Below are 22,967 nucleotides of genomic sequence, written 5' to 3'. Positions count from 1 at the left end.
TTTGCAAACTGAGACTCTAGAGTCTGGTCTTGGTTGGCGTGTGCACTGTGCATCATTTTTCAGATAAGTTTGATATAGATCCAGTACAAGTATAAGCAGGGATGTACTTGACACATGGCCAGTGGATCAGAGAGACTGGCCACATGAAATAAAAAATGTAATTATACTCTGAGGCCGTTTTTTCTTTCCCAAAATCGCTCTGATGGAGCTGACCCATATGGGCTTTGTTTCTGGGACAGGACATGGAGCGCTGCTGGAGTGCTCTAAGAACGTGATCTCTGCTTGGGAAATTGCATTTAGTCATTTTGTACATTCTTTCCTTACCCTTGTCAGCTTTTCAGCGATGAAATCTGAAGCATACATTTGTGTCTCATTGTGATTTTCAAAACTGGACTAAGGAAAAACTAAAATCTGAAACACTAATACAGTAAATTATATACTGCAAAATACATAGCTTGAATTAAGTGAAAAAGTACATTGTTTAAACACTGTAAAAAAAAACCTACATCCCCAAGTCAAAAATTTCAAGTGACCGATAACATCTACATTTTTCAATTAGTCTGACGTATTATTTCTCATTGAGCCAATGTTAACAGACTATTGCAACAAGAATTTCACTTGGGCCATTTGAAAAATGTAGATGTTATCGGTCACTTGAAATTTTTGATTTGGGAGGGTTAGAAATTTTTTACAGTGAATATAAATAATATTAAATTCATAAAACAATATACTAAATAATAATACTACACAATTTAGCCTAATAAATAAACGATTTCATATACGTATTTAACTGAACATTTTATTTGAATAGAATTTAAATAACACACTGTAAAAAAATTCTAACCCTCCCAAATAAAAAATTTCAAGTGACCGATAACATCTACATTTTTCAATTGGCCCAAGTGAAATTCTTGTTGCAATAGTCTGTTAACATTGGCTCAATGAGAAATAATACGTCAGACTAATTGAAAAATTTAGATGTTATCGGTCACTTGAAATTTTTGACTTGGGGATGTAATTAATTTTTTTACAGTGCATTAATATAAAAAAAAAAAACTAAATCTATATAAATTAATAAATAAATTATTCAATATAAATGCATGCATTTAACTGAAGTACATTGTTTAAATATAAATAATATTAATATAATTAAACAAGATAATAAATGTAAACAAATTAATATGCATTATTTAGTGTAAAATGCATAGCATGTACTTAACTGAAAAAGTAAATTGTTTACATTTAAAATAAATGTAATTTTAATAAAAAGTTTAAAATATTATATATATATACAGCCAAACCAAAAATTATTCAGACAACAGGTATCATTTTTGATATTTTTTTACTAGTGGGTGCAGGACACTATAGTTCATTATGTAAGTGAGGATAGCAAGGTGTCTGAATAATTTTTGGTTTGACTATGTATGCATATATGCATGTATATATATAATGTGTGTGATGAAAAAGTAACTTTTTGCCTCATCAGTGAAATTTTCTTCATTCTATTATACTATCAACTCACTAATTGGTTTTTGACGTGAGTCTGTATGACGCATGCAGTTCTTGGTTCAGTGAGTCTATTTGCACTATTGCTCGCCTGTAGTTGACTGCAAGAGATTCAGTTGGGTTACTTTGATTTTATTGTATTTTCTCAATTCATTTGGATTTCTGCTATACACAAGGCATTTGAGGTCACTGTTTAATCTAATGTTAAGAAAACCCATTTCCAATGTTTGGAACCAGTGTCCAAAACTAAATTAAGTTTAACCAATACTTTTCTTTGAGTCTGTAATTGGTTTAAACTGCAATAAGGAAAAAACTGAAAGGGAAAAAAAAGAGAGTAAACAATGCATGCTGTGTGTGACTCATGCATTCTCAGACGCTTCCTTAGCTGGCTGGTGAGAGCCATGCACTCTCCAAAGATGTATTGAACTTCATGCCTTTGAGCAAGCATTTTGGTCTCCTTATCTTGACCTATACCGTTCGGAACTGATTTCCTGAGTGCAACCACACGCATTTTGTTGCTGGTTATTAGTTTGGCATGTGTGAGAGTCTTTCTCCCATGCACTGTACCTGCTTTGAATTTGATGCAGATATCCATTTACCAAACCGCACAGACCCCTTGTACTCCTGCTCCGCAGTCAGGAGCTGATTCAGTCCCTGATCCAGAGGAACATCTCTCCCTCTCCCCTCGGTTTTTCTCCCTTTGAATTTTCCCAAAGACGGGACTGGTTTTATGGAACACTTGCGATAGGAATCATTCCAAATGTCGGTGGTCTTGCGTGTGAGGCATGTTGTGATGTTGGCCTTCGCAATCATCTTTCACGTGGAGAGAAATAAAGCTGGAAGAGTTTATGTTAGGTCATAATATCAGTAGGCAACTGGAATGGATCTATTGCTAATCAAGACATATACATTTTGAATATGAAAAGTATGTGAGTTGTTGCTGAGGCATTCATTCCGTCGTATTAGTTTTAATAAAAAAATATATATTTTTTTTTATTTCTGTTTGTTTACATGTATTATTTTCTCTTTATTATAATACTAATACATATTTTTTATATAATACAGTAAGATAAAAACATGCATAATTTATTTATCATATAAATATAATTACAAGGAAGGAAGGAAGGAAGGAAGGAAGGAAGGAAGGAAGGAAGGAAGGAAGGAAGGAAGGAAGGAAGGAAGGAAGGAAGGAAGGAAGGAAGGAAGGAAGGAAGGAAGGAAGGAAGGAAGGAAGGAAGGAAGGAAGGAAGGAAGGAAGGAAGGAAGGAAGGAAGGAAGGAAAAAGAAAGAAAGAAAGAAAGAAAGAAAGAAAGAAAGAAAGAAAGAAAGAAATGACACTAGGTGCCTGCATGAGCGATGCAGGCGGAGGGCATGCCCAGGTCAGAGACTGGCACGACCGACACGCTGGGTGAGTGTACTGTGTGTTTGGGCTGCGGGAGAGGAGGTGAGGCGGTTCTGTGTGCTCTCGCTGCGATAAGAGGGATGGAACAGTGACTCTGATTGTGTACCTTAAGCCCCGAGGCTGAGTGAGGAGCCGTGCAGGAATGTACACAGCCGTCACAAGTTTGAAAACAAACACCTTTTGGACGTGGTCCTCTCTTTCACACCCAGATTGTCTCTCTGAAGAGCTGGAAAGGTGTTATTTTGACCCCGTTTGCCTTGTCTTTCTTTGATCGTCACCACTTTCACTGTGTTTGCACCCACACTTAAAGAAATGTTTGGTAAGGATAAATGGTATTGAGCTTTTCTATTTGAAGTTCAGTTCAGGATTGCTGCCTTCTCTCACTGCAAATATATATGTGTGTGTGCGTGTGTGTGTTTAAAATTACTTAAAATAGTTACATAAAAATGTGCAAGGTATTAAGACCTGTTTAAATATAAATTGTAGATCGTGTAATTGTGAATCTTTTTCTTGTTAACCTCTCAAAATTGTGTTAGATTTATGCATTAAACAAGAATCGGAATTTTGGGAAAGGGTAGGTAAATAAACTTAATTGATAAATTATCTGAAAACAAGCCTACATAAGCAATAGCTTTGCTTATCATGCAAATACATCTTGTTTTAAGGATGTTTTTACTGGAAAACAAGACAAGAAATGATTAAGAAAAAGATTTTTTCACGTAAAATAAACAGGTTGTGATTTATCTCACCTGGAAAGTTCTCGGCATCAGGGGATGGTGCCTAAACACACACAGCCAGAAACAAACTGAAAGTTTAGCTCTTATCAATCACAGCACTTAACATTGAACATGTCTCTGAAGCTCTCTGTGTAAATCTTTGACAGATAAAAAGCTCTGCTTCTCCTGTGAGAACAGATTTTACTGCCCAGATCAGATGAAAGATTTCCTTTCAACACACAGCAGAAATAAACAGATCCAGAGGGATACACTGACACTGTAATGCAAGTTCTCTTTTCTGTTTTGTTTTTGTGCTTTGTCCTTTTGAGGCCCCATCAGACATCTAAACATTTGAGAGAGTGCACGTACTTCTCAGTCTGTATAGTAGTAGGTGTTCTTATCACACAGCTCTATGGAAAGTTAATTCTGATTGGTCAATCGTGGAATTTGGTAGTCGGTAATTTTTAAGAGACGGCTAAACTGTATAATTGACAGATTTCCTACATAGTTGAAAAAATTTCAACAAAAGTCATAATGTATGTTTAAGATTCTGCAGTATTTCTAGGTCACACATAAAATAAGCTAATTTGTGACATGACTTCATGTTCACGCTCAAGTGCTGCTATATCATTAAAGCAAAGGTTGAACAAATTTACATTTTTCAACTCAAATAGTTGCAGTTTAGAGAGGCCAAATCAGATGAGTATCCATATGTAATTTCATAATGTCATGATATAAGAACAAATGTAAATTATTTAAATTGCTGATACACAGTTTTTGGGTCTGTATAGTTTTGATTTTTCTTGCAAGGATTGTGTGAGACAAACCGTGTGAGATAGAAAGATAAGTGTAGTAGGGTGAAAATCACGGCCTAGGGCTATCAGCTCAGCCAATCAGAGCCCTCTATGTGGCCCAGTGAAAGTATGGGAAATGGGGAATATGGGTAGATGGTAGAACTCCTCATCTGTGACCACAGCAATGCACTGATTCAGGCCAACCACGTTAACTACAACCAATTACATCTGGTCTGTTAAGTACATAAAACAGCGGAAGGAATACTTTCTCGGTTTTCATCAGTGGTGATTATTTAAACTGTATTGTATATAATAATCAGTGGTGATAATTGATTAATATTGTTTGTTTTTGACTCTGGAAATATCCAGACCCAGACAACATTAGTTTGGTACACTAGGGTCACAAAAGAATTTTGGATCTGTTGCAACTTTGCTGAAGATGTTTAGAGAGGAAAGGCAAAAGAGCGTGGTGGGGTAAAGAAGGTGTAAAGTTTGATGGGGGCTTCTTAATCTGCTTTGCACTCATGCGGGTGAAAGAATGGCCCCACAGACTCACATCAAACCCATATACACAAAGAAATGCCTGCACCACCTTTTGCCTGATAAAGTCCCCTGGGTCAGAGCATTTAAGAGCAAATATGACTAACGCTATCTATCAAAATAGCATAGCTGCCATAGATATAAAAAAAGCCATAAAAACAGTAAAATTGTGAAACAATATAACAATTTTAAATAACTCTATTCTATGTTAATATATTGTAAAATGTAATTTCTTCCTGTGATGGCTAAGCTGAATTTTCAGCATCATTAATCCAGTCTTCAGTGTCACATGATCCTCACATGAACTTTTTTTCTGAATTCTTTGATGAATAGTACGTTTAAAAGAACAACATTTATTTAAAATATTTTGCAATAAAATACATGCAAAGTTCTGTCATGAAACATTAGATGGTGCAGGCTGATAGGTCATAACTTAATCTGTTTTGCAATCACATCATTCTCTATTGGACACAGCTGATTGGTTCTTGCTGTATCAGTAGCCAATGAGCTTGCTTTTCAACCTTCAAATAGCAGTTGCAGTGTGCCTTCAGAAACCCCTCCACCATCCCAAGCTCCACCTGTATAGATCTGCTACTGGTAATTCATGTACACTATATTGTACAGCAGCAGCCTGTCTTACTTGCTCACAGCAGCGTGTCATATACGTATTGGCAGTGGAAGTCCCGTACTTGCTCTGCAGAAGCAGCAACAGCATAGCAGATCTGTTCTGCCAAGACCAAACATATCTACAACGTCATATACATTACCATGCCAAATACTCAGAGTTGTCATGACAAATGTCTTTACTGTCACTTTTGATCAATTTAATGCATCCTTGCTGAATAAAATTATTTGTTGTTCTCTCTTTGACCCCAAACTTTTGAACGGTCTATATATGCATGTTTGGCATGGTCAAATTTTAGCTTTTAAATAACCTGTTTTACAGTTACTATTTTTGTCCTTTCTAAAAACACATTAAAATCACACACTGTAGCAGCTCTTAACAAAGGTTTTCATCTCTTTTTTGCTTTTCTTTCTTCGATAATCTAAATGCAATAAAATACATTTTTATCTTTGTTCCAAAAAGAATTTTAAACACATTTCCCATTTTAATTGAGCTGGTGTTGGTGAGAGTGCTGAGCATCTCCAGTACTAATCAGTTCGGTCTAGAAAAATGTTCTACCACCTCAAAGACATTCCTGAGTTCTTGTTGGTCTGTATTTAAATGTGTGACTCATGGTCATACCATCACCTACTACAACACAGGAGAACATTAACAGCACATAAATGAAAAAATAAAGTGAGAAACTCTTAAGAAATCAGAGATGGAAGACAGTCATCAATAAATGTACTGACAAATTGCTGAAAGAGAAGAGATGAACGCTCTGCACCCTAACTCAAGATCACAAACAGACTTCTTTGGATATGTACACCGTAATAAAAGTATACATGCATCTTTATCTTCCTATAGTGTGTTCAAGCTACATCCATCTTTGTTTTGGCAGATAAAAAGTTTAGCAAAGGGACAAAGGAAGAGTCGTTTCCCCTCTTACCAACATCTCTCTCTATCTGTATGTAGTCTGACTGACACTTCTCCATTGCCAGAGGAGGTTCTCTATCTGATGTGCCAGCCGGCATGTAATTGCTGTTCATTCAAGGTAAAAGTTTGGAAGTCTCTCCGGAAATTGGCTAAAAGCAGGGTGCTGGTGGCGTCCACGCTCTGATACAGCCCTGTGCTCTTGTCTGCAGTTACCTTGCCAAGAGCAAAGGCACATTTGACCTTCAAAAGCATCATAACATTTCATAAATGTATAATTATAGTTTATAAGAGTCTGTGTGCCAATACAAGTTTTCTGAAGCCATTTGATAGCTTTGTTTGAGAAGCACATGGAAATCTAAGTTGTTATTTAATGATAATCCTGTAGATGATGTTTATATTTACATTTTATGCATTTGGCAGACGCTTTTATCCAAAGCAACTTACATTGCATTTCAAGGTACACATTTACATTCTTATCAGTTCTTGCTTTCCCTGGGAATCGAACCCATGACCTTGCAAGCGCCAATGCTCTACTGTTTGAGCTACAGGAAAGCTATATGATTATTTATGATTTATATATAGTGCTGCTTTTGTATCTAAACTAAAGCTTGAAAACTTAGTTCCCATTGTATTGTCATAAGAGCAATGACCAGTACATTCTTCAGAATTTATCCTTTTGTGTTCTGTGGAAGAATTAGTCATATGGGTTTGGAATTATGTAAAATGTATTTTTTTTATTTGCATTTATGCACCCTGTGAAAAGTCAAACACTCAATATTTGTATACTATACCAATACAATTTTAATACTTTTATTCATCAACAATGCATTAGATCAAAAGTGACAAAGAAATATTAATATTGTTACAAAAGATTTTTATTTCAGGTAAATGCTGTTCTGGTCTGGATTCAGACCGCATCATAGCACTGAAACTGCGCTCGTTAAAATCACAAATGATTTACTTTTAGCTTCTGACCAAGGCTGTATCTCAATACTAGTTTTACTTGATCTTAGTGCTGCGTTCGATACTATAGATCATACATTACTCTTAGATCGACTACAAAATTATACTGGTGTTCAAGGACAAGCACTAAGCTGGTTCAAATCATACCTATCTGACCGCTACCATTTTGTCTATTTAAATGGAGAAAAATCGATCATAACTCCAGTAAACTATGGAGTGCCGCAGGGATCTGTATTAGGCCCTCTGTTATTTTCAATATATATGATGCCACTTGGAAATATTATAAGGAAACATGGAATTAGTTTCCATTGTTATGCTGATGACACTCAAATATATATTTCATCACGGCCGGATGAAAACGCAAAATTTTCCAAATTGACAGAGTGTGTTAAAGATATGAAAGATTGGATGACCCGTAATTTTCTTTTATTAAATCCAGACAAGACAGAGGTAATACTTATCGGTTCAAAAAACCGCCCACAAAACCTCGCACAATACAACTTTAACATCATAGGATGTCCTGTTACTTTATCCTCTACAGTAAAAGACCTGGGTGTCATACTCGATTGCAACCTGTCTTTTGAAAATCATATTTCATATGTTACAAAAACAGCATTTTTCCACCTTAGAAACATTGCTAAGCTACGTAATATGCTATCAGTTTCTGATGCAGAAAAGTTAGTTCATGCATTCATGACCTCGAGACTGGATTACTGTAATGCTTTACTAGCTGGTTGTCCTGCATCCTCAATAAACAAGCTACAGTTAGTCCAAAATGCCGCCGCTAGAGTTCTTACTAGATCAAGAAAATATGATCATATAACACCGATTTTATCATCACTGCATTGGTTACCTATAAAGCTCCGTATTAATTACAAGGTATTGCTACTGACCTATAAAGCCCTAAACGGCTTAGCTCCAGTCTATTTAACGGATCTTTTATCACCCTATAATCCATCGCGCTCTTTAAGATCACTAAATTCAAGGCTTTTGGTCATACCTAGGATATCCAGAACCACCAAAGGAGGGAGAGCATTCTCACATTTGGCTCCAAAACTCTGGAATAGTCTTCCTGATACTGTTCGTTGCTCAGACTCGCTCTCCCAGTTTAAAACTAGATTAAAGTCGCATCTCTTCAGCCAGGCATTCATATAATCCTACAGTTCAAACTACAATCCGGCCTCTAGCTCATAAATGCCAGAGGAGAACTGGCCCCCGACTGAGCCTGGGTTCTCCCAAGGTTTTTTTTTCTCCATTAGGTCACCTGATGGAGTTTTAGGACACCATTAGGTCACTTGATGAAGTTTTTCGGTTCCTTGCCACTGTTGCCTTTGGCTTGCTCAGTTGGGGATATTTTGGGGATATTTAATTTAATTTTATCAATCAATAAATTCCTCTTGAAACAAACTTTGTTGTATTATTTTAATTTAATACTGTGAAGCTGCTTTGATACAATCTGTATTGTGAAAAGCGCTATACAAATAAACTTGACTTGACTTGACTTGACTGTTCTTTTAAACATTTTGTTCATCAAAGAATCCTGAAGACAGTTTCACAGTTTCCAAAAAAAAAATATTAAGCAGCACAACTGTTGTCAACATTCATAATAATAAATTTTTCTTGAGCACCAAATCAACACTGAAGACTATTATAGTGGCTGCTAAAAATTCAGCTTTGCTATCACAGGAATGAATAACTGTCAGCAAAGGGTTGCAAGAAAACTGGAAAATAAAGGCAGGATCTAATCGCATGCAGTTCTTTAATCAAAACATTTACATTTTACATTTACATTTATTCATTTAGCAGACGCTTTTATCCAAACGAAAGATGACCAATCGTGGTGATTTCTAACCAATAAAATGACAATAAAAATGCAACATGAAATGTCGTATTGATCAACGCCACATGACGCTAAAACTTAAAACTACTTACCTTAAGCTCCATTCGCAAAACTGGCATGCCAAATTGTCCTATTTTCCCTATGACCATAATCTCCTCTTTCGCTTCCTCCTCTTTTCTTTTTCAGTAAACATTAAAAATCACAATTGCAGAAGTGCGATTCATCTTGCTCTATTTGTTTACCACTAGCGCATGCAGATTAAGTTATTCTTCTATACTAACTTGTGTCGTCGCCTACGATTCAACATCATCGTAGTCTACAACATGTCGTACCCAAGTTTAGATCCATGTCGTGCAGTGTGATTTGTACGATTTGATTGATTGACTGTGATTTGTCACAGGCAAAACATGACACATTTTAAAATGTATTAAAATATTTTTTATTTTAAATTGTAATAATATTTCATATCATTACTGTTTTATATTTTGGATTAAATAAATGCAGTTTGGTGAGCATAAGCGCATACCTTTATACTGTATATATTTCTTATTAAAATTAGCTCATCAGTTGGAAATGGAATTGCATTTCCTTAAACCACCCTATTTTTCTATTGTAAAGGTTCCTAATTTTGTTTTGGAGATTAATATGCATCCAAGGCCAGAAAACACTTTAGTTTTCTCATAATATACATTGCACATCACCTCATTTCTCACAGAGTCTGAAAACGGTTTGTTCGAAGATTCAGTCTCTCTAAACCCCTCCTTTCCTCAAGCCTTCTCTGCTCTGATTGGTCAGATGGCCCAGTCTGTTGTGATTGGTCTAACACCTTATTACCATATCTGAATTTGAAAGCTCTGGAGGCTTCCTCAGTGCTTGATGCACAATGATACGAATGATAGCGTGGAAAACAGTGTCTTCTCGACATGTCAATGAACCGAATTCTTCTAGGCCTCAGCTATAACTACTGTTTGAGGGTCAGAGTAGACATTGTTCTTGGGCAGCCAATGAAAACCATAGGCTGGCATTATGCAAATTTGTTACATAGTTATGTAGGCATGTAACAGATTTTTTTCTTTTATGAGACAATAGCCGTTTCTCAATGTCAAGGAAGGATCCTCGGAAGCCAGAACTTCGAGGATGCTACGTCATCGACATCCGTCGAAGGATTGTTCCAATGTCGAGGATCCTCGGAATTTCAACCAAGGACTGAGTCCTTCGTTCGAAAAATATCCCATATACAGGAAAGGATGCATATGTGTAGCCTTCGTGCTCTTCGCGCTCTCAAATCACCCACAATCCTATGCGCGCAGCTTTGCAATCTTTTTCAAAAAATTCTAAATGTCGGACGTTAACGGAGTCGGAGCGTTAACGGGGCAATATGCTTTCAAATGTAAGTATATTTACGTTACCAAACATTTGTTTTAAAAAATAATTACATCCATTATGTTATGGGTCAAATTGACCCGCACTGTTTAAACACACTTGACAGTCAAAGAATCAATATGATTAAAAAGGAGTTTATTGATTTAAAAACGATTATATTCCTGAGTGAACATAACTGCGTCCATAGCAACGCTCTGTTTTTCATTTTCACTGACGTAATGACGCAATGACGTGCACTTGCTAGCCTGTTCCAGAGCCGTTGAAAAACGTGTTCTTTCCGAATGCTAAAGAGGAGCCTCGCCTAGCCTCTGAAGGAAGTGACTTGGAAGGACCAGTCCTGCCAAGGAAGTATCCTTGACATTGAGAAACACCTAATGTCTTTTTATCGTGCACTTTGATCTTTAACCCTCTATGGTACGGTGTTGCCTCCAGGCAACATAGTCTATTTTAGCTTTTTTTTATAAAAACAAAATAAAATGTAATTGTTCAATGCTCTCTAAGGGGAGGGGAACTCAAATACTAACCAAAGAAAATGCAAAAGAGTGGTCACATGACCCACAGGGGTACATTTAGTTCCCTCTTTCAACACATGTGCACATGTCACATGGCTCCATATTTTCTCCACTGAAAAGGGCATTTTTCACTAATTTCTGTCCAAATAATCAGCCACAAAAAATCAGAGTCACCTTCATTGGTAAGTAAAGAAGTATTTTCAAAAAACTTTACATTATATATCATAAAATTTATCATAGGAAATTACATAAAACTGCTTGTTGCCTCGAGGCAACATTGTACCATAATGGAATCACATAAGGCCATGCCAGGCATACTACGTATGAATACAATTATATTTTATTTGTAAGGAAAAGAGTTTGAATTATCTAAATGTATCTGTATTTTTGCTAACTGAAAACTTGGCATGGTTCGACGGGACATTTGGCCACTATAGTGGGTAATCGGACAAATAGTGGGTTTGTGGGAAAGGGGCGTGGCTTGGGAGTGGTCAGCGGGGGTCGATGGGGTATTTGGCCTCTATAGTGGGTAATCGGACAAATAGTGGGTTTGTGGGACAGGGGCGTGGCTTGGGACTGGTCAGGGGGGTCAACGGGACATGTGCCTACTATAGTGGGCAATCGGACAAATAGTGGGTTAGTGGGACGGGGGCGTGGCTTGAGACAAGTCAGGGAGGGTCAACGGGACATTTGGCCACTACAGTGGGCAATCGGACAAATAGTGGGTTAGTGGGACGGGGGCGTGGCTTGAGACCGGCGGTGGGGTCAACAGGACATTTGTCTACTATAGTGGGCAATCGGACAAATAGAGGGTTAGTGGGACTTGTAGGGGTCTCGTATTTCGGGGGGTTCCCGACGGGCCCCTGGAGGACCCCACACGGGTCATTAGGTCGGCCGGGGAGGTCTTCCAAATGTTTGATCTTGCTGTTGTTGAGGCCTGGCCTTCATATTAGGATAATGTTATAGTGATTGTAAATGTTTTACCTTGACACAGCATGTTTTGATGTTTTTTAATGTTTTGATATGATAACTTGATGATATAATGGTTTGTAGTACTTGCGTTCCACGATGGTACAATGTTGCCTGAGGGCAACAGCTGGATAATAAATGTTACTTTTTATTAAATATGAAATGTGTAATTCAATAAAAACTTGATAAATCTGTTTGTTCAAGTGTTTAGTTAAATAAATTGATGTTTTCAATAAATATATTATTTTTTTTCTTCATGAAAATGTCAAATGTTTAAATTTGTCCATTGTGGTACAATGTTGCCTTGAGGCAACAAACTTATAATTAATTAAAAAATTTAAAAATTATGATAATGTTTATTGATATTGCTATAGTGTCAAATTTTAAGCAGGAAAAACATAACAAATATTTTTTTTCTCACTGATATCATAATGCGTACCATAGAGGGTTAAAACTTTGCAAAGATTTTACATTCACAAACAGCTATATTACATACTGCATGAAAGGTAATATTCGAAAAACCACAATAGGGGCACTTTTAAAGTACTAGAACTGTTAAAAAAAAACACACTAAGGAACCAGAATCATTCAATTCTTTACTATTCTCATCAAAAACTATAATGTCATATTTTTCCCCAATACCTTAAAATTCATCTTAAGTTTTTTCTGTGCCCAGAACAGGCCTTAATGGTTGATGTTGATGAATGCCTGTAAGGGATACGCTGCAGGTAGGATATGGTTACAGGTTGCTCTAGTGGAGGGGAGGGCAGATAAAAAGCCACATGGGCCAGGCAGGATGTTTGTGTTCCAATGAGGCATGACCCTGGGATACTGGGCCAGGGCCTGGCCTTTGAACACAGAGCAGGGAAAAGCAGCTGATCCCTATTTGTCCCCTTTTGATTTCTCCTTCATTATCCGTTCTATCCACTTCTCTGGTTCCCTTGCTTTTCACCCTCTCCTCACTCCGCATCTTTCACTTTCTCAACCTCTCTCTCTCTCTCTCTCTATCATCTTTCTCTGGGGAACAGTGTGTTTTCTCTCTATGCCGAGCAAATGTCATCACCAGAGCTTCTGACTGATGACAGTTCTCAATGGGAGCTCTGAGACAGCATTGTGCGGGGTGTTGGTGAGCGGTAGCAAAGAGAATGTGTGTGTTTGTGGTCGTTCAGTAGGGCTGTGGTGTTTGTTGATTTGTTTTCACTCTAAAGTTCTTCAAACAGTGTATGAAATACAAGCTCCCACAAGGGCAAACTGCAGCTTGTCCCAGACACAACTTAGAAACCTTTGCGTACTGCCACCCAAAGCATGCATGTTCTCAGTACGTCAACAAAATACATTGCCATAGTATGCCATACTTGAGCTCACCAATAACTCTACACAACTTTTGTCTAAGGGTCAGCAACCTGAAGCACATGCAAATGTAAGGGAATTCAACATTTCTAAAATAACTAACTTTAAACTCATTTAATTAAATACTTGCATTCTGTATTAATCTCTCTTGCAAGATTTTACTGCTTGTGTAACGATGCAGAAAATAGTATAAATAGTACAGGGGTTATGTGCAACAGTGATGAACAAAAACTTGTCTTCATATCAAGGGAGTTTTGTGTATGTTTTTGCATTGTGAAACACAGGGCAGGATGGTGTATCAGTATTTTATTCCATTGCTGTAAAAGCTCTCGTGTTGTTGTGGTTGTAACCGTTGACATTAATATTTACAGGCCTGCCTTTTACAACTCAGAACGAGCGACCGTGGCAGTAAGAGGACGCCTGGGAGGAGCGAATCATGGATGGATAGACTAATATTCCAGTTGGGGCTTTGTGTGCACAGTAAATGTGAAGAGAGAAAGGACTTTAGTCAAGGGTTTGGACGAGCGGCGTGCCAGGTCGCTGTTAAGGCTGTGTTTTTCCGTTCTCACGAAACACCTCGCAGCTCTCATAAATCTCTTTCTCCTCACAGCCGCATTAAAATCTAGTAGATTAAATAGTTGGAGGATGATTACTTTATTGATGCTAAAAAGTATAAATAAGTCTTTATGGCCAGTCCTGAGTTCCAAGCACTTGTCAGGATAAGGGATCGAAAAACAGATTGTCTAACCAAATAAGGAACGGCTTTCATATTAAGGCTATATGTGATGTCTGAACTGTATTGTTGGTGAAGTTGAAATGAGTAAACCAGAAACAAGAGAAGTCTGGCAAGCACGGTTAATTTGTGTCTTTGATAAAACGAGAGAACCACCTGCACTATAAACTTTCTGAGCCTTTGTCCAAAATAACAGTAAGAATCTGCAAGTTTATGTTGTCCTGGCTCTTATTTGTCAACCGATATGACACTGAACTTTAAACCAAGGAGGTATATATATATATAATATCCAGAGAGAGCTATCCATTATCATTCCTATTAATCTTGAGGGTAGTGATATATGGCAACAAAAAAAAAATCCTGGCTAAAATATATTTGAAAGATATGCTAATACGTAGGCTATAAGTTGTAAACAATGCTTCTAAGTGGAAAAAAAATCTATATAAACAAAGTTCAAAGACACTCAGAAACACGGTTTGAAATCGCTGGTGTTTCTGACGTCACAAATTACTTTGTAACCAATCAAGTCAATGTGCCGGTGGGCTTTAGAATATCATTAACTGCTGCAAAGCAGGGGAGTCTCAAGAGAAGCCATGTCATCCTGGGATATTTTTCTGTTGATATGAAAAATCGGGTTCATTTAGCAATATGAATTTACATGTATATGATGTATTTCTCCTCTGACTTTCTAAGTTGTTCCAAACTTTTCTAAGGATACCAATTTTTAGAAGGCAACTATCTGACTCTGAGATGGTGAACAGGAACATGGTTTATGTAACATTAGCAACACTTTATTAGCTGTTCGATAACGTAGTCAAGCAAAAGGCTAATCATATTAATTACCGTTAGTGATATAAACGCATTCCCATTGTGAGACATCGGCCTGTGTAAGGAAATGGAGGCGGGGCTAATATTCATGGGTTCACAAACAAATGAAGCAAGGGTGTAGAATTACATTAAAGCTATTTAAAGGCATGAATGAAAACATTCACAGGAAAAGACATTTAAATATGTCATTTTGGTGATCAAAAGATGAGTTTTGAGGGATAAAATGATTGACTACAGGGGGACTTTAACTAAATAAAAGGGATCATACACGATGCATTAAAAGCTGGGGGGTAAAATCTTTTTGAATTTGAAGATCAAGGTAAATTTAATTTGTCTTCCGAAAAACATGCAAGTATCACTCTGTTATATTTAAACAAAACTATATATTCGCACTCTTGGGTAAAAAATGGGTCAATGAATGAGTTAATAAACACTAAGCTTTTAACTGAAAAAAACACAAATTATTGATCAGGAAATTAGAAAAATGTAAGCAAATACACTACTTGGAAAGCCATTTCTGTCTCAGAAAAATATCAAAGACAGAATGTTGAAATTTTTTGGCAGAATATGGGAAGTTGTGTGTGGAGTGATGAATCACAATGAAACACGAGTCACATGGTGATGCTCCAAAGTCCTGTCTTCGAAAATCTGCTGAAAGAAATATATGCATCTTTACCACAGTGAAAAGTCATTTAATGCTTTGAATATTGCAGAATGGCTTGCTTCCAATTGAAAAGTTGATATCTAAAGAGGAATAATCAGATGTTATTTTTAAACAAGACAATGCTCCTTCCCGAATTGCAAAGACAACCAAGAAGTGTCTTGAGAACAAGTCCATCAGGCTCATGTTTTGGCCTGGTCAGAGTCCAGATTTAAACCCTATAGTGAATATTAGGTCTCACGTTAAACTCAAATGAACTGGGATCATTTTTTCAACTACTCATGAACTATTTGAAGCCATTAACATTGAGTGAAACAACACTGACTCTTCTTGTAGTACAATCTTTCTTTTCTCAGTGTAATTTGGAGGATAGGTCTCCCCCACAGAAAGATGCATTTCTCTCTCCCTTTTTCTCACATTCTTTCTTTTCCACCTGTTGGTCATTACAAAATTCCAGTAAGTTTAAATATAAGACAAACATGAGTCATCTATAATGGAAATTGCTCATCTCCGGGTCGTGCTTAAAGAGTGCCCCTTCTTCCAGATTATGTTGTTAGATCATCAGAACTGGTTTCTCTCCAGCAGAATATGCAGAGAGGAAGATCTGCACTTTGAGAAAATGCTCACAAGAATGTTCAAAACTGTACTTTTAGGCATACCTTATTATTTTCTAGTGTTTTGCAGAAGAAAGTCATACAGATTTGAAACGCATTTATAGTAAATGATGACAGATTTTTCATTTTCATATACTCATGTCCACCCTTTAGGAATATACAAGGTTAAAAAGGGTGTACTTTTTCGATCACCGCCCCAGTGACAAGCTGAAATGTTTGCTTTTTTCTGACAGTATATATATATATATATATATATATATATATATATATACTGTCAGAAAAAAGCAAACATTTATATATATATATATATATATATATATATATATATATACATTTACATTTATGCATTTGGCAGACACTTTTATCCAAAGCGACTTACATTGCGTTATCCTATACATTTATACATAGGTATGTGCAATCCCCTGGGATCAAACCCACAACCTTGCATTGTTAATGCAATGCTCTTACCACTGAGCTACAGGAAAGCTATTATAAATATAAATATTTTCTGTCATATCAAGTCTCAATATGCTGATATAAAACAACATGCGGTACATAAAATAAACCTGATAATGTTACTGTTTAAAGGGACCAAAAAAGATTTACTCGTCATTAAGCATTTTTATGTTGTTATTCTTTGCTCTATTTTACAATTTGTAATCCAAATCTAGTGGATTGACATAGTGTAACTCATTAGAGCTACTGCTGAGGTGCTGTTGAGCGACCACCAGCATAATTAGCACAGGGTTTGTTTTATGAAGGGGCTATTATCACTCGCCATAAACAGCCAAAAGTCGCCATTCTCCACCCCAGCACTCAGGCAGGGGCTTTTTTACGGGCCTCTTGTACCTGACACACGGCGCGCATGTGTTTCCTTTTGCCATCACAATCGATCAGCATCCCGTCACTTCAGTCAGTCCTAGCGAGGCCAGTCTTGTGGCCATTAGTTTCCACCAATTTTGCTCTTAATTATTCGGTAGGTTTTGATAATAAAAACACATTCCTTGAATCACACTGTTTTATAGGTCTTTGGTATAGTTTTATATGATGGGCTTTTAAGAATGTAATTAGCGCCACTGAGTTTTAACAAGTTTGAACACTTTTAGTTTTCTTTCAAATTATGAAATGCAAAGATCTTGTAACTTAATGGCCAAATGTCCTGACTTAATTTAAAACAGGCATCAGGTCCAGCATTGTTTGAGGACAACTATTGAGTTATATTTTATTTAGTTTAAGTTGCTAATGATGTACATTTGAACACCTAAAGTTGTATTAAGTGGTATGAATAACAAGCGTGTTAGGTAGTAATAACATATTGTGTTGTTCAGTGTTCAAATTGATTTTATGTCTACAAAGCTATTCAGTTAAACTTCTTAGTTATGTAATTCCTTTTTTGTATCTTTATGGTCTTTCTAACAAGGTGCTTCAGGCTACAATTAGTTGCATGGTTTTGTGAAATACCTTGACTAATGCGGGTTTATAATGTGGCGATGGAGGGTTTAAGATGTAACTGACCCAAAACTGACCCAGTCAAAATCATAGCAGTGCAACTTACCCTAATTAGCATGCTTTCACTGGGCATCCAGGGCTGATGTTGAAGGAGTGAGTAACTGGGAGAGAAAGCGAAAGGAAAAATAGAAAAAATCCCAATGGCTGAACAGGCGCAAGTGCCCAAATGCACCCTCCTCTGTCATGGGCATTTTTGGACACAATTTCCATTCTACTCAATCATGTGGTATTATTAAAGGTGGTTCTGCCACAACACATTCAAAGAGGTGAAATTAGTCTGTATTTCATTCCACAAGTTTCCATTGCAAAGACCAAATGGAAAGGGAGGCTTTGTTTTTCTGAATAAAGTTCATGTTCCATTGTTTTCCAGGCTGATAATGTCTTTAACATTTTAAGGCTGGAAGAACAGTTTTTCTTCTTTCACAGACTTCTTTAAAGGAATAGTTCGCCTCCCAAAAACAAAAATTTTGTCATTTATTCTCTGCACATTCATGAGAGTACTTTAGAAGAGATGCAATATTCAATTCATGAATCGTTCTTTTGAGTTGAATCTCAATGAATCAGTTGATCCGGTTCTCAAACCCGGTCTGAGTGAGTGAGTGATTCAAAATGTATCCTTTTGTGATTCACAGATAAAAGAAAGTCACATGCATCTGGAACAACATAAGGTTGAATAGATGATGACAGAGGTTTAATTTTCAGATAAACTACTATATATGAAATAGTTATATTTCAGATAACTCAGGGCCAGGGTTTTTTTGTTTTTTTTTCTCCATGACCTTTTCTCAAGTTCTGTCCTCTGTAGAGTTCTGTGTTTAAGTATCCTGTCAGTTTTCTTGGTGCTAGAATGATTCCCAGTAAAATAAAGTAAGCTTAATAGCACCAAAGAGAGTCATTCCACAGTTTGAATTTCATGCTTAAAAAGTGGAAAATATAAAACTTCTGGCTGAGGAACGCCACAACTGCGCATACACACAACATGTGTCTGTGTGCATTTAAGCTGTTACTTTTTAGACAGTATATCAATATATTCCATCTTAACCATTTTGTTACATAATTAAAATAAAACTGGATTTGCCTTAATTTTATTGGCTGATGCATCCAACAAAAATGTTTAGGGATAGTTCACCCAAAAAGGAAACTTCTGTCATCATTCACTCTCCCTCATGTCATTCCAAATTTGTATGACTTTCTTTGTTTTAAGGAACATACAATAAGATACTTTGTAGAATGCTGAAGTCACTGGATATTGAAACCCATTGACTTACATTACCATTTAGTTATTGTTAACTAAAACTATTAATAATGGTTTAATTGAAATAAAACTGAACTAAAATTAAATATTAATATTAGATGAAAAATAAGTTGTGTTGGCTACTAACTGAAATAAAATAAGTTGATGTTGAAGTACTAAATTACTAAAACTTAAAAACAAATAAATGCTACATAGAAATATTTAAGAAAAACACTAGAACTAAAAATGACAAAAGCACATAAAATGAATAAAGCCTGGAATAAACTGAAAATATAAAAATATAAGATAATTCTAAATATTAATTAATTAATAAATACTATAGTATATAATTAGTATGATAAAACTGCACCATATGGCCAAAAAACACTGACTTTTTTTCTTTCTTTTTTATTTATTTTTATTTAAATAACTTATTTTGTTTTTCACATGAAGAAAGAAAGTCATGCAAGGTAAATGATGAGAGAATTTTCATTTTTGGGTGAACTAACCCTATATCTACAGCTGATTTAAAAATAAATAAATAAAAAGCTTCAGTAGTAGTCAGAATTATGTGTATAATGGCAAATGGATTTCAAAGCTACCGAGGCTGAATTACTGACGAGCAAGAAGAACGTCTGTGTTGAGCTGGTGGATAAGTTTTGACTTATTGTCTCCCTCCACTTGTGTGCTGTCTGATTCTTTAACTCCTTTTTAAACTCAGTGGATGTCAGCTGTGCCTCCAGGTGTCCCTGCTCTCTCTCACTCCGTCTCATTAAGAGCCTGTAAAAAAAGTTGGGGGGTGGCATCATAAAATCCACACTATAATGAGTGTTTAAGTGCAAACAAACAAACGCGAGAGAGCTCAAGGGCAGCTGAAACGCAACACCCGGAGTGGCCTGGCAGAAAATCTGCAGACGTTCACACTCCAGGGTGACCGTTCCCCAATCCTCCCTGACATGTCCAGGGCAGAGAGTGATTACTGCGGGACAATAGGGCAGCCTGGGACAGACAGACCACCTGTCAGGAGGTGGGGAGGAACCTTAATCAAAATGAAAGAATCTAACGGCATCATGCTGATTAATATAAACCACCAGACCCTTTATAGACAGCCGATCCCCTCACTCGGAAAGGCCCAGGTTGGCTCACGGGTTGCTCAGCAACAGTGAGACTGAATGAAGTGTTGGAAAAGCTCTAGAGCGCCGTTGGTTGGACTCCTCTGTACCGAGCAGCTGTCTCGCCACAGGAATTCAGCAGCCTGCAAATCCCGCTCAAGTCTGCGTATGTTGTAGGCTTTGCTCAGTCTGTTCTCTCAGATTAGATCGATTTCGAAGAGCTTTCACACTTTTATTAGGTACATGTGTTTCATGTGGCAGCGGTCAGGGCCTAAAGAAGCAGTGCAACACACACCATTCTATGAGCAAGACTCTTTGTTTATTTAGATTTTAGGCGCTTCTGGCCCAGTTAAAATGTCTGAAAGCCAAGGTTGTGGAAAATTCAGGGTCCTTTTCTATTCATAAGTGTAAAATTGAATTGTCCACACTTCTAAGGAAGTAACTTGAATTTTAATTGGAATGACAATATAGATCAAAATATATATTAAAAAAAATATATTAATAAACCTTTAATAAACTTCCTTTGAGGTGTGGCCAATTCAATTTCACTCTGTGGCCAATTCAATTTCACTCATATATATATATATATATGAGTGAAATTGAATTGGCCACACCTCAAAGGAAGTTTGATATATGCAAAAAAAAATGCTTTTCTAGTATTTTTGTCTTGTTTCCAGTCCAAATATCAACAACAACAAAATCTTAAATCAAGATGCATTTACTAAAGTAGTAAAATGCCATAAGATATTATGTCTTGTTTTCTGGGGAATTAATCAAAATTAATTCCCCAGAAAACAAGACATAACATATTGTCTAATTTTACTTATAGTAAATGCATCTTGATTTAAGAATTTTTTTATATTTGGACTGGAAACCAGACAAAAATACTAAGTAAGAAAAGCATTTTTTTTGCACTGTATATATGGAGGCCTATTTAAAAAAAAAATAATAATATTGAATTCATTAAACATTAAATTATTAAATATATGAATTAATTTTCTTATGAATTGAAAAGTATATATTGAATGATAGATAGATAGATAGATAGATAGATAGATAGATAGATAGATAGATAGATAGATAGATAGATAGATAGATAGATAGATAGATAGATAGATAGATAGATAGATAGATAGATAGATAGATAGATAGATAGATAGATAATATTAATATTATAGGTCTATATTAAATTATTAAAATATTGAATTCATTAAATTATTAAATATATTGATTTATAATTGTATTTAATGTAATCTATCTATCTTGGTCTTTGCTTCTTTTTTTACTTCTTTTTTGTTAAAAAAATTTATTTCCAATTTATTTCCATTCCAGTTCTTTACATTCAAATTCAAATTCAAATTGCAATTCTGCATCCTTATTGTTACTTCAATTGAAATCAAATTCAGACCTGTAATTTAAAAGGCTTTCTTCTCAATTCTGAAATATGCACAACTCTGCTGTTTGGAACTTCTGTCAGATGACCTTAATTCTGCTGAGGATTTCGGGGAGCAGGTGAAAGTGAGTTTGCAGACCACAGCGCACGTGTACACCTGAGTTTGCACGTCACTCACCACTTCCCTGTGTTTATGTTTTGCAAGCCTTGTTTATCTGCCCTTAGAACATGGCAGAATCTTCATCCTCTCCCGTCTCCTTCCTGCTTCAGTGCACTAACTTGTGCACTGTTTTAATCCTCTCGACTCCAAATAAGAGTATTTCATGATGCAAACGCCTATAGGTCATCTCTGCACAATAGCACATCACACCATTCCCTGCACTGGGATCTCTCATCTGTGAGGTTTATGGGTGGAGAATGTGATGGGATCAGGATGGATGAGAGTGCATGGAGCCATGTGGTCCACTCTGTAATGCCTCTTGGAGCAACAAGCTCCTGTAATAAAAATATCCTGTGTCTGGTCTTCTTAAATACTCCAGTGTCAGGATTAGACACAGTTATCATCCATACAGCCATTTACGCTGATTACTTCCATGTATGATATTGCAGGCCTCACACATTTTCAGTTACCTTTGCTCCTTGTCGGCGTGGTGCACCTGCCCGGCTTCATTTCAGGCTGCTGACGGCTTCTCTCATCGGCCGTCACATAGAGTGACCAAATGACCTCACCTCCTCTTCCCCGCTCCCCGTTAGAGCTTGTCGCTGGGACTAATTTATCAAAGGAGTAGGGGGCACAAAGAGGGGCTTTATTCTGTCCCCCCTTCCCATATGAAGATCAACTCCCTTGGAATGTTCACCCCCCACATCGACAACCACAGACTAAACCATGTTTTATCCCTTACAGCTGAATTTACCAAAGACTACTCATTAATGAATAATCAAGAACAAAAAAATGGCAGTTAAATCCCTCTAATCTGAAAAGCGACCACCCTCTTCAGTGGTACTGGGCACGAACAACTGCACTTTACTAGAAGGAGTCCTCCAAAAGTTATGGCATTTTCCCCCTCTGCACCCATTGTGATTGATGGAGCAGCCACAACAGAGGAAACATTGGTCCACCTCATATTCTTATAAACATCAACATGCTGGTTAAGAAAAGCAGGCCTCCCCGTCCCACTGCCAGACGTGTAAATAAGATTCCCTGTGGGAGAAGAGGGAACCACTGCGCTGTGCAGCGCTCTCACGTAGCCTATACACCAGTAATCACCACCATTGTTTATGCTCCACGGCGCACACACAAAAAAAAAATAAAAAAAAAAAAAATGCAAGGATTTGTCTTTATGTGGCCATTGCATGCATAACAACTGA

General features: G+C 36.7%; 1 long non-coding RNA gene across 1 annotated transcript in view; it reads right to left on the bottom strand.

The window, feature by feature from the left end:
* Positions 1-16,643: 16,643 nt before the first annotated feature.
* LOC309483506 overlaps positions 16,644-22,967 on the bottom strand; it is a 159,160-nt gene continuing 152,836 nt past the window's right edge. The window contains exon 2 of the long non-coding RNA XR_014200579.1: positions 16,644-16,859. This is a non-coding gene — a long non-coding RNA (uncharacterized lncRNA). The remainder of the gene's footprint in view (positions 16,860-22,967) is intronic.

This window comes from Leuciscus leuciscus (assembly GCF_965113295.1).
Source record: "Leuciscus leuciscus genome assembly, chromosome: 20".
In the NCBI taxonomy this organism is placed as follows: domain Eukaryota; kingdom Metazoa; phylum Chordata; class Actinopteri; order Cypriniformes; family Leuciscidae; genus Leuciscus; species Leuciscus leuciscus.
Note: the sequence above shows the minus strand (reverse complement) of the source record. Positions and strands in the feature narration are given on the sequence as shown.